A 14,533-nucleotide genomic window follows, 5' to 3' on the forward strand; every position below is an offset into this window, starting at 1 on the left:
TCAGTGGACATGGTAAAGATCAGTACTTCCCATATCAATTATACAATTGCTTTTACCGCATCTTAATGCGGATTGTAGGGCAACATTCCTATTCTTCCTAAATCATTCTTTTATGTCTCTTCTGGTGTCCTTTTCTTCTTCTTTTTTCTTCTTCTTACTTGTGCTGGATAGCAGAGTGAACAAGACCACTCGGTTGGTGATTGGCCCCAAGTACAACGAGCTGAGAGACTGGCACCACGGAGTGTCTGCTCGAACCCTCAATGTCCAGTAGACTTTGTGTATGTGTCTGTGTGCCTGTGTGTGTGATTGGCTGTCTCACTGTTTAGGTGTACAAAATGTATCGGTAAGGTGCTGAAGGAATATAAGCTTGTGGATCAGTGAGATTAAAATAAGTAAAGGAAATAATGCTGGAGTGAGAGCATGCACGTGAACATTGGGAGTTCTATTGTGTCTGTATGTGTGTCAGTGTGTGCGTTTGAGTGTGTGTGGGCTTGTCCTTTACAGTTTGCAATGTGCTGGACCCTTTTAGACTGTTTATTGCGTGTTGCTTATGTGCTTAGCCCACACCACTGATTCCAACCCTCTAGTTATAGATGGATGAATTACAGTAAGTGCACACCTAGAATCCTGGAGGAGGAGCATATACAGTTTTAGTTGAGCCCATTTGTGGTAATGTGTGGTGTCATCTTCCATTGTTGCAGAGATAAAAGTTGAGAAATCCAGAACTTCGAATTTAAATACTAAAATACTGCACACAGGTGTAAACTAGCAATCTCAACATATTCAGTTAAGTATACAGCTGTCCATCTATACTCTTTTAGCTATGGTAAAGGCAACACAGTGGATCTGTACCCATGGTAATGAGACAAGGAAAGCATCCTGAGTTTGCATGCTGAAAACAGTAATCACAGTCTTTACGAATCTTTTAGTTTACATTCACTTTAAGACATAAAAGACATAAAAAATCACTGAAAAATCATTTGCGATCACTGAAATAGCAAATCTGGATAAGGTCTGGATGAGTATGTGTAGACTGCATTAGGTATGTCACTTTTTCCATAAATGTATGTTACAGAGGACACTTCTTTAAGAGTCAGTAGCTTGTTTACATCTATTGTATCTGCTGAGCAATTTCATAAACAGAAAAAATACATTTCAACTTGTAGTGCATGTCTGTACAGTATGAACCAAAACCTTAGAGTCAGGTCCAGAATTTGCTGGACAAAGGCAGAGGCACGTTTTTGTAGTTTTTGTCACTGCGCATCACCAAAATGCATTTTAAAATCAAACAGTCTGGATGTAATTGAAGTGCAGATGTTAAGTTTTAAATCAGGGGGTTTGACAAAAGGTTGAATTAACTGGAATACACACGTTTTCTTATACATAGTTCTCCATTTTCAGTGACGCTAATGAATTTGAGCAGTTGACTGACTTATGAAACCCGTTTCTGTGTTAGTTCATGACAAAATATTCATTAGATTCAAAGAATTGAATTGGTGGATGCAATGGTATGGTATGGGTAGGTATGGCTGCCAGTTAAACCAGTCCACTTGCTTTTATTGTGAGTGCTGACAGAAGTAGCAGGATGAATTGTTAAGTGTACATGGCTATACTCTGCTCAGATTCAGACAAATGCTGCAAAACTGATCAGATGGTGCTTCACAGTGCAAATGGATAATGACCCAAAGAATACTGCAAAAGCAACCCAAGAATTTCTCAAGGCAGAGAAATTGGTTGGTGGAAACAGGGGACTATGTATTCCTAATAACTAAATGTTTCATTCAAATAATTTTTATAATTTTACATATTTTTTTTACAATAATTTTACAAAATAATTTTGCAAATCCCTCAAATTAAAGCTGAAATCTTGATTGTTTGATTTAAAAATCACAATTGTTGTTTTAGAGAGGCAAAACTAGAAAAACTGTCTTTGTCCAACAAATTAAGACTTAACCGTATGACATGCTGCTGGTATAAAATAAACAGTCCAGTCTGGTTTAAAACATTTGTTTTCTTTAAGGTATGAGCAAGTAAGAAGCAGGCCAGGAATGAGGTTGTACAAAGTGACTTTATAAATACTATTTTAAGACCCTTTGTATGTGACATATTCCTCCAGTGCCTTAACATATATTTCATCCCCATGTTTACTTAGTGCAAGTTGTTCTGAATGTAATCAGTTTTTTTCTGTGTAGAAAAGCACAATTTTGAAGAATGCTGAAGTCTGCTATTTATTTTCTGTGCTTGAAGGTTGTTTAAAAATTCTATATTGTAGCTAATAGGCTAATAAATTTGTTGAGTTTTTTTCTTGTTTCCTGTTTCTCTGTTTCTGGTGTCTTTTTGTTCGTTCTCAACATTCTTAATTCTTAATTCTAGCTGCCTTATTGAATCTGTTTGTGGTGGGGAGGCAGGGGGCTCATGTAAAACTTCCCACTTTTAATAGTGAAACTGTAGTTACTTTCAATGAAGATGGAAAAACATTTTTTTTTTTAAAACTTGCACACACACACACACACACACACACACACACACACATACGTGTTTTCGTGAAATATCAGGACCTATGACAAAAATGTGACAAATGGGAACGTGCCTTTCTGAAGGTCCTAGAGGCATGGGAATCACACAAAGTTTGACCCATGCTTCCAGGAACACGCCCATCTGTTGAGATTTTGGCTAGGGTGAAATTTTGGTCAAACCTGAATTTAATGCTACTTGTGAGGACACTGTCAGGTTTATGTGACTTATGAGTACCATAAGGTCACACACTGATATTTCATGTTTAGGTGAATTGTGAAGCCCATGGAAACACATAATTTTCAAGTATATATGACTTATAAGGACCAGGTAAGGGTAGGTTCTGTATTTTTAAGCTTGGCTCCTTTTGAGATTACAATATAATAGGCATGGATGCACAATAGTAATGCTCACCAGTCGGGTAACTTCTGACAGAAATATCAGACATTTATGTGTTAATAAAACAGTAAATATGAGCTGTGTAGAGACTTAAAAAAAGACATAGGTCAAATGTGGTCAGTCTACTTTTTAAGTCTTAATATTGTAATGCATTAATTCATTTTGTAGTGAATGTTCATGTCAATAAAAACGTGGAACATTATCTGCCTTTCTTATCATTTAATTGGAAAAAGCACCCAGCATAAACCACAGATTTATGAGTAAGAACAATGCAATACAGAAAACTACAATATTGACATAACTGTGGAAGCAACAAAGTATCTCTCTTGGTTGTTTCTTTTTTTCCTTGCATCTTTCTTTTAATGCAATGATCCTGTTGTGGATGTAGTACTTTATGGCAACCCAGTCTCTGCCTTTACGAGCTGCCGGCTCTGCTTGGAAGCAGCAGTCACATTCCTTTTACCTGGTACTTTGCAGCAACCTTTACTTCATCATTTGTCCACTTGCTTCTCACCTTCCCAGCTGTCATAAATGGAAACAAAAGAAAATATCTTAATGTGAATGCAAGAAAAGATAGAAAATATTCTAGTTTATAGTTTATAATGTGAATACAAAATGTTCTTAAACCTTGCTTTCTACTGGAGCACTTTAAAGGAGCAATGTAACACAAACTAGAGTTGTTGGTTCTACCAATTGAGAAAGGCTACAAAAACACATTCATGTCCTTCACAGCTTAAAACAATATGAGGACAATGTAACACAAAAACACAAAAATATCAAATTTAGTAGGAATAAATATCAAGCTGATGCTTTAAAGGGAAAGTTAGAACTAACAAATGGTACGCCAATTTCTTTCTCCTAAGATCTTCACAAAGAAGTAAAGCTAATGTTGATTTTGGGAAACTTTGACTCAAACTGATTGTTTTAATACAATCAAAGTGCATTTAATTTATGCACTAGGCCCAACTGACACATAAACTTGATTACTAAATACAAAAACATGATGTGTAACCTGTTGGAAGAATGAAGTGGGTATGTCACTCACCAATTGGTCTGTATGAGGCTGAGACAGGACCTCAGCACTTGGTGTCTGCAACAAAAGACAACAATATAACGTCAGAAACATTCTCTAGTATAAATCCCGACTAGATGATCAACTACAGATCATATTTGTAGCAGTGAACATTATTCACAGAAGGATCCGACTTCCTTATACAAGATTCTATAGAAACTTAACACTGTACAGTTCTGCTACCAACAATATGAGGACAGTGTAACACACACTAGAGTTGTTGGTCCAACCACATGAGGAAGGCAACTGAAACACACTCATGTCCTTCACAGCTTAAAACAATATGAGGACATTGTAACACACACTACAATCACTGGTCCTACCATATGAGGACTTCTTCTTAAACACACTCATGTCCTTCACAGCTTAAAACAATATGAGGACAGTGTAACACACACACTACAATCACTGGTCCTACCACATGAGGACTTCTACTTAAACACACTCATGTCCTTCACAGCTTAAAACAATATGAGGACATGACGACTGAACACATGTAGAGTTCATGTTCCTGACTTCTAACTTCTCCTGCTGTTGTCAATAAAAGCTCTAAACCCAACACTGATGTAAAGCCATCTATTTCCCCAGAAATTAAATCATGTAAACTGATCAGCGGGAGGTTAAATGGACAAAAACATGTGTAAAAGGACAAAAATATCAAATGTAGTCAGAATAAAGATCAAGCTGATGCTTTAAGGGTAAGTTTGGACTAACAAATGGTATAGACCAGGGTGCCCAATCCCAGTCCTCGAGAGCTACTGCCCTGCAGCTTTTAGATGCGTCCTTGTTCGAGCACACCTGAATCAAATGAATGGCTCGTTATCAGGCCTTTGCCAGACTTGATGGCATGCCGAATTGGTAATCCAACTATTTGATTCAGCTGTGTTGGAGTAGGGATGCATCTAAAAGCTGCAGGACAGTAGCTCTCGAGGACTGGGATTGGGCACCCTGGTATAGACAATTACTTTCTCCTAATGCTAATGTTGATTTTGGTTAACTTTGACTGAAACTGATTGTTTTAATACAATTAAAGTACATTTCATTTATGCACTAGGCCCATCTGACACATATACTTGATACCAAATACAAAAATATGATGTGTAACCTGTTGGAAGAATGAAGTGGGTAAGTCACTCACCGATTGGTCTGTATGAGGCTGAGACAGGACCTCAGCACTTGGTGTCTGCAACAAAAGACAACAATATAACGTCAGAAACATTCTCTAGTATAAATCCCGACTAGATGATCAACTACAGATCATATTTGTAGCAGTGAACATTATTACAGAAGGATCCGACTTCCTTATACCAGATTCTAAAGAAACTTAACACTGTACAGTTCTGCTACCAACAATATGAGGACAGTGTAACACACACTAGAGTTGTTGGTCCAACCACATGAAGAAGGCAACTGAAACACACTCATGTCCTTCACAGCTTAAAACAATATGAGGACAGTGTAACACACACTACAATCACTGGTCCTACCATATGAGGACTTCTACTTAAACACACTCATGTCCTTCACAGCTTAAAACAATATGAGGACATTGTAACACACACTACAATCACTGGTCCTACCATATGAGGACTTCTTCTTAAACACACTCATGTCCTTCACAGCTTAAAACAATATGAGGACATGACGACTGAACACATGTAGAGTTCATGTTCCTGACTTCTAACTTCTCCTGCTGTTGTCAATAAAAGCTCTAAACCCAACACTGATGTAAAGCCATCTATTTCCCCAGAAATTAAATCATGTAAACTGATCGTGGAGGTTAAATGGACAAAAACGTGTAAAAGGACAAAAATATCAAATGTAGTCAGAATAAAGATCAAGCTGATGCTTTAAGGGAAAGTTTGGACTAACAAATGGTATAGACAATTGCTTTCTCCTAATACTAATGTTGATTTTGGGAAACTTTTCCTCAAACTGATTGTATTAAAACAATCAAAGTGCATTTCATTTATGCACTAGGCCCAACTGGCACATATACTTGATACCAAATACAAAAACATGATGTGTAACCTGTTGGAAGAATGAAGTGGGTATGTCACTCACCGATTGGTCTGTATGAGGCTGAGACAGGACCTCAGCACTTGGTGTCTGCAACAAAAGACAACAATATAACGTCAGAAACATTCTCTAGGATAAATCCCGACTAGATAATTAACTACAGATCATATTTGTAGCAGTGAACATTATTACAGAAGGATCTGACTTCCTTATACCAGATTCTAAAGAAACTTAACACTGTACAGTTCTGCTACCAACAATATGAGGACAGTGTAACACACACACTACAATCACTGGTCCTACCATATGAGGACTTCTACTTAAACACACTCATGTCCTTCACAGCTTAAAACAATATGAGGACATGACGACTGAACACATGTAGAGTTCATGTTCCTGACTTCTAACTTCTCCTGCTGTTGTCAATAAAAGCTCTAAACCCAACACTGATGTAAAGCCATCTATTTCCCCAGAAATTAAATCATGTAAACTGATCAGCGGGAGGTTAAATGGACAAAAACGTAAAAGGACAAAAATATCAAATGTAGTCAGAATAAAGATCAAGCTGATGCTTAAAGGAAAGTTTGGACTAACAAATGGTATAGACAATTACTTTCTCCTAATGCTAATGTTGATTTTGGTTAACTTTGACTGAAACTGATTGTTTTAATACAATTAAAGTGCATTTCATTTATGCACTAGGCCCATCTGACACATATACTTGATACCAAATACAAAAATATGATGTGTAACCTGTTGGAAGAATGAAGTGGGTAAGTCACTCACCGATTGGTCTGTATGAGGCTGAGACAGGACCTCAGCACTTGGTGTCTGCAACAAAAGACAACAATATAACGTCAGAAACATTCTCTAGTATAAATCCCAACTAGATGATCAACTACAGATCATATTTGTAGCAGTGAACATTATTACAGAAGGATCCGACTTCCTTATACCAGATTCTAAAGAAACTTAACACTGTACAGTTCTGCTACCAACAATATGAGGACAGTGTAACACACACTAGAGTTGTTGGTCCAACCACATGAAGAAGGCAACTGAAACACACTCATGTCCTTCACAGCTTAAAACAATATGAGGACAGTGTAACACACACTACAATCACTGGTCCTACCATATGAGGACTTCTACTTAAACACACTCATGTCCTTCACAGCTTAAAACAATATGAGGACATGACGACTGAACACATGTAGAGTTCATGTTCCTGACTTCTAACTTCTCCTGCTGTTGTCAATAAAAGCTCTAAACCCAACACTGATGTAAAGCCATCTATTTCCCCAGAAATTAAATCATGTAAACTGATCAGCGGGAGGTTAAATGGACAAAAACATGTGTAAAAGGACAAAAATATCAAATGTAGTCAGAATAAAGATCACGCTGATGCTTTAAGGAAAGTTTGGACTAACAAATGGTATAGACAATTACTTTCTCCTAATGCTAATGTTGATTTTGGTTAACTTTGACTGAAACTGATTGTTTTAATACAATCAAAGTGCATTTCATTTATGCACTAGGCCCAACTGGCACATATACTTGATACCAAATACAAAAACATGATGTGTAACCTGTTGGAAGAATGAAGTGGGTATGTCACTCACCAATTGGTCTGTATGAGGCTGAGACAGGACCTCAGCACTTGGTGTCTGCAACAAAAGACAACAATATAACGTCAGAAACATTCTCTAGGATAAATCCCGACTAGATAATTAACTACAGATCATATTTGTAGCAGTGAACATTATTACAGAAGGATCCGACTTCCTTATACCAGATTCTAAAGAAACTTAACACTGTACAGTTCTGCTACCAACAATATGAGGACAGTGTAACACACACTAGAGTTGTTGGTCCAACCACATGAAGAAGGCAACTGAAACACACTCATGTCCTTCACAGCTTAAAACAATATGAGGACATGACGACTGAACACATGTAGAGTTCATGTTCCTGACTTCTAACTTCTCCTGCTGTTGTCAATAAAAGCTCTAAACCCAACACTGATGTAAAGCCATCTATTTCCCCAGAAATTAAATCATGTAAACTGATCAGCAGGAGGTTAAATGGACAAAAACATGTGTAAAAGGACAAAAATATCAAATGTAGTCAGAATAAAGATCACGCTGATGCTTTAAGGGAAAGTTTGGACTAACAAATGGTATAGACAATTACTTTCTCCTAATGCTAATGTTGATTTTGGTTAACTTTGACTGAAACTGATTGTTTTAATACAATTAAAGTGCATTTCATTTATGCACTAGGCCCATCTGACACATATACTTGATACCAAATACAAAAACATGATGTGTAACCTGTTGGAAGAATGAAGTGGGTAAGTCACTCACCGATTGGTCTGTATGAGGCTGAGACAGGACCTCAGCACTTGGTGTCTGCAACAAAAGACAATATAACGTCAGAAACATTCTCTAGTATAAATCCCGACTAGATGATCAACTACAGATCATATTTGTAGCAGTGAACATTATTCACAGAAGGATCTGACTTCCTTATACCAGATTCTATAGAAACTTAACACTGTACAGTTCTGCTACACACAATATGAGGACAGTGTAACACACACTAGAGTTGTTGGTCCAACCACATGAAGAAGGCAACTGAAACACACTCATGTCCTTCACAGCTTAAAACAATATGAGGACATGACGACTGAACACATGTAGAGTTCATGTTCCTGACTTCTAACTTCTCCTGCTGTTGTCAATAAAAGCTCTAACCCAACACTGATGTAAAGCCATCTATTTCCCCAGAAATTAAATCATGTAAACTGATCAGCGGGAGGTTAAATGGACAAAAACATGTGTAAAAGGACAAAAATATCAAATGTAGTCAGAATAAAGATCACGCTGATGCTTAAAGGAAAGTTTGGACTAACAAATGGTATAGACAATTACTTTCTCTTAATGCTAATGTTGATTTTGGTTAACTTTGACTGAAACTGATTGTTTTAATACAATTAAAGTGCATTTAATTTATGCACTAGGCCCATCTGACACATATACTTGATACCAAATACAAAAACATGATGTGTAACCTGTTGGAAGAATGAAGTGGGTAAGTCACTCACCGATTGGTCTGTATGAGGCTGAGACAGGACCTCAGCACTTGGTGTCTGCAACAAAAGACAACAATATAACGTCAGAAACATTCTCTAGTATAAATCCCGACTAGATGATCAACTACAGATCATATTTGTAGCAGTGAACATTATTACAGAAGGATCCGACTTCCTTATACCAGATTCTAAAGAAACTTAACACTGTACAGTTCTGCTACCAACAATATGAGGACAGTGTAACACACACTAGAGTTGTTGGTCCAACCACATGAGGAAGGCAACTGAAACACACTCATGTCCTTCACAGCTTAAAACAATATGAGGACAGTGTAACACACACTACAATCACTGGTCCTACCATATGAGGACTTCTTCTTAAACACACTCATGTCCTTCACAGCTTAAAACAATATGAGGACATGACGACTGAACACATGTAGAGTTCATGTTCCTTACTTCTAACTTCTTCTGCTGTTGTCAATAAAAGCTCCAAACCCAACACTGATTTAAAGGCATCTATTTCCCCAGAAATTAAATCATGTAAACTGATCAGCGGGAGGTTAAATGGACAAAAACATGTGTAAAAGGACAAAAATATCAAATGTAGTCAGAATAAAGATCACGCTGATGCTTTAAGGGAAAGTTTGGACTAACAAATGGTATAGACCAGGGTGCCCAATCCCAGTCCTCGAGAGCTACTGCCCTGCAGCTTTTAGATGCGTCCTTGTTCGAGCACACCCTGAATCAAATGAATGGCTCGTTATCAGGCCTTTGCCAGACTTGATGGCATGCCGAATTGGTAATCCAACTATTTGATTCAGCTGTGTTGGAGTAGGGATGCATCTAAAAGCTGCAGGACAGTAGCTCTCGAGGACTGGGATTGGGCACCCCTGGTATAGACAATTACTTTCTCCTAATGCTAATGTTGATTTTGGTTAACTTTGACTGAAACTGATTGTTTTAATACAATTAAAGTACATTTCATTTATGCACTAGGCCCATCTGACACATATACTTGATACCAAATACAAAAATATGATGTGTAACCTGTTGGAAGAATGAAGTGGGTAAGTCACTCACCGATTGGTCTGTATGAGGCTGAGACAGGACCTCAGCACTTGGTGTCTGCAACAAAAGACAACAATATAACGTCAGAAACATTCTCTAGTATAAATCCCAACTAGATGATCAACTACAGATCATATTTGTAGCAGTGAACATTATTACAGAAGGATCCGACTTCCTTATACCAGATTCTAAAGAAACTTAACACTGTACAGTTCTGCTACCAACAATATGAGGACAGTGTAACACACACTAGAGTTGTTGGTCCAACCACATGAAGAAGGCAACTGAAACACACTCATGTCCTTCACAGCTTAAAACAATATGAGGACAGTGTAACACACACTACAATCACTGGTCCTACCATATGAGGACTTCTACTTAAACACACTCATGTCCTTCACAGCTTAAAACAATATGAGGACATGACGACTGAACACATGTAGAGTTCATGTTCCTGACTTCTAACTTCTCCTGCTGTTGTCAATAAAAGCTCTAAACCCAACACTGATGTAAAGCCATCTATTTCCCCAGAAATTAAATCATGTAAACTGATCAGCGGGAGGTTAAATGGACAAAAACATGTGTAAAAGACAAAAATATCAAATGTAGTCAGAATAAAGATCACGCTGATGCTTTAAGGGAAAGTTTGGACTAACAAATGGTATAGACAATTACTTTCTCCTAATGCTAATGTTGATTTTGGTTAACTTTGACTGAAACTGATTGTTTTAATACAATCAAAGTGCATTTCATTTATGCACTAGGCCCAACTGGCACATATACTTGATACCAAATACAAAAACATGATGTGTAACCTGTTGGAAGAATGAAGTGGGTATGTCACTCACCAATTGGTCTGTATGAGGCTGAGACAGGACCTCAGCACTTGGTGTCTGCAACAAAAGACAACAATATAACGTCAGAAACATTCTCTAGGATAAATCCCGACTAGATAATTAACTACAGATCATATTTGTAGCAGTGAACATTATTACAGAAGGATCTGACTTCCTTATACCAGATTCTAAAGAAACTTAACACTGTACAGTTCTGCTACCAACAATATGAGGACAGTGTAACACACACACTACAATCACTGGTCCTACCATATGAGGACTTCTACTTAAACACACTCATGTCCTTCACAGCTTAAAACAATATGAGGACATGACGACTGAACACATGTAGAGTTCATGTTCCTGACTTCTAACTTCTCCTGCTGTTGTCAATAAAAGCTCTAAACCCAACACTGATGTAAAGCCATCTATTTCCCCAGAAATTAAATCATGTAAACTGATCAGCGGGAGGTTAAATGGACAAAAACGTGTAAAAGGACAAAAATATCAAATGTAGTCAGAATAAAGATCAAGCTGATGCTTAAAGGAAAGTTTGGACTAACAAATGGTATAGACAATTACTTTCTCCTAATGCTAATGTTGATTTTGGTTAACTTTGACTGAAACTGATTGTTTTAATACAATTAAAGTGCATTTCATTTATGCACTAGGCCCATCTGACACATATACTTGATACCAAATACAAAAATATGATGTGTAACCTGTTGGAAGAATGAAGTGGGTAAGTCACTCACCGATTGGTCTGTATGAGGCTGAGACAGGACCTCAGCACTTGGTGTCTGCAACAAAAGACAACAATATAACGTCAGAAACATTCTCTAGTATAAATCCCAACTAGATGATCAACTACAGATCATATTTGTAGCAGTGAACATTATTACAGAAGGATCCGACTTCCTTATACCAGATTCTAAAGAAACTTAACACTGTACAGTTCTGCTACCAACAATATGAGGACAGTGTAACACACACTAGAGTTGTTGGTCCAACCACATGAAGAAGGCAACTGAAACACACTCATGTCCTTCACAGCTTAAAACAATATGAGGACAGTGTAACACACACTACAATCACTGGTCCTACCATATGAGGACTTCTACTTAAACACACTCATGTCCTTCACAGCTTAAAACAATATGAGGACATGACGACTGAACACATGTAGAGTTCATGTTCCTGACTTCTAACTTCTCCTGCTGTTGTCAATAAAAGCTCTAAACCCAACACTGATGTAAAGCCATCTATTTCCCCAGAAATTAAATCATGTAAACTGATCAGCGGGAGGTTAAATGGACAAAAACATGTGTAAAAGGACAAAAATATCAAATGTAGTCAGAATAAAGATCACGCTGATGCTTTAAGGGAAAGTTTGGACTAACAAATGGTATAGACAATTACTTTCTCCTAATGCTAATGTTGATTTTGGTTAACTTTGACTGAAACTGATTGTTTTAATACAATCAAAGTGCATTTCATTTATGCACTAGGCCCAACTGGCACATATACTTGATACCAAATACAAAAACATGATGTGTAACCTGTTGGAAGAATGAAGTGGGTATGTCACTCACCAATTGGTCTGTATGAGGCTGAGACAGGACCTCAGCACTTGGTGTCTGCAACAAAAGACAACAATATAACGTCAGAAACATTCTCTAGGATAAATCCCGACTAGATAATTAACTACAGATCATATTTGTAGCAGTGAACATTATTACAGAAGGATCCGACTTCCTTATACCAGATTCTAAAGAAACTTAACACTGTACAGTTCTGCTACCAACAATATGAGGACAGTGTAACACACACTAGAGTTGTTGGTCCAACCACATGAAGAAGGCAACTGAAACACACTCATGTCCTTCACAGCTTAAAACAATATGAGGACATGACGACTGAACACATGTAGAGTTCATGTTCCTGACTTCTAACTTCTCCTGCTGTTGTCAATAAAAGCTCTAAACCCAACACTGATGTAAAGCCATCTATTTCCCCAGAAATTAAATCATGTAAACTGATCAGCAGGAGGTTAAATGGACAAAAACATGTGTAAAAGGACAAAAATATCAAATGTAGTCAGAATAAAGATCACGCTGATGCTTAAAGGGAAAGTTTGGACTAACAAATGGTATAGACAATTACTTTCTCCTAATGCTAATGTTGATTTTGGTTAACTTTGACTGAAACTGATTGTTTTAATACAATTAAAGTGCATTTAATTTATGCACTAGGCCCATCTGACACATATACTTGATACCAAATACAAAAACATGATGTGTAACCTGTTGGAAGAATGAAGTGGGTAAGTCACTCACCGATTGGTCTGTATGAGGCTGAGACAGGACCTCAGCACTTGGTGTCTGCAACAAAAGACAACAATAATATAACGTCAGAAACATTCTCTAGTATAAATCCCGACTAGATGATCAACTACAGATCATATTTGTAGCAGTGAACATTATTACAGAAGGATCCGACTTCCTTATACCAGATTCTAAAGAAACTTAACACTGTACAGTTCTGCTACCAACAATATGAGGACAGTGTAACACACACTAGAGTTGTTGGTCCAACCACATGAGGAAGGCAACTGAAACACACTCATGTCCTTCACAGCTTAAAACAATATGAGGACAGTGTAACACACACTACAATCACTGGTCCTACCATATGAGGACTTCTTCTTAAACACACTCATGTCCTTCACAGCTTAAAACAATATGAGGACATGACGACTGAACACATGTAGAGTTCATGTTCCTGACTTCTAACTTCTTCTGCTGTTGTCAATAAAAGCTCCAAACCCAACACTGATTTAAAGGCATCTATTTCCCCAGAAATTAAATCATGTAAACTGATCAGCGGGAGGTTAAATGGACAAAAACATGTGTAAAAGGACAAAAATATCAAATGTAGTCAGAATAAAGATCACGCTGATGCTTTAAGGGAAAGTTTGGACTAACAAATGGTATAGACAATTACTTTCTCCTAATGCTAATGTTGATTTTGGTTAACTTTGACTGAAACTGATTGTTTTAATACAATTAAAGTGCATTTCATTTATGCACTAGGCCCATCTGACACATATACTTGATACCAAATACAAAAATATGATGTGTAACCTGTTGGAAGAATGAAGTGGGTAAGTCACTCACCGATTGGTCTGTATGAGGCTGAGACAGGACCTCAGCACTTGGTGTCTGCAACAAAAGACAACAATATAACGTCAGAAACATTCTCTAGGATAAATCCCGACTAGATAATTAACTACAGATCATATTTGTAGCAGTGAACATTATTACAGAAGGATCCGACTTCCTTATACCAGATTCTAAAGAAACTTAACACTGTACAGTTCTGCTACCAACAATATGAGGACAGTGTAACACACACTAGAGTTGTTGGTCCAACCACATGAAGAAGGCAACTGAAACACACTCATGTCCTTCACAGCTTAAAACAATATGAGGACATGACGACTGAACACATGTAGAGTTCATGTTCCTG

General features: G+C 37.4%; 1 protein-coding gene across 6 annotated transcripts in view; it reads left to right on the forward strand.

Moving 5' to 3' along the window:
• pdlim5a (PDZ and LIM domain 5a) overlaps positions 1 to 14,533 on the forward strand; it is an 82,588-nt gene that overhangs the window by 43,303 nt on the left and 24,752 nt on the right. The gene's annotated exons all lie outside the window — the stretch shown is intronic.

This window comes from Oreochromis aureus, linkage group 12 (assembly GCF_013358895.1).
Source record: "Oreochromis aureus strain Israel breed Guangdong linkage group 12, ZZ_aureus, whole genome shotgun sequence".
Taxonomy (NCBI): Eukaryota; Metazoa; Chordata; class Actinopteri; order Cichliformes; family Cichlidae; genus Oreochromis; species Oreochromis aureus.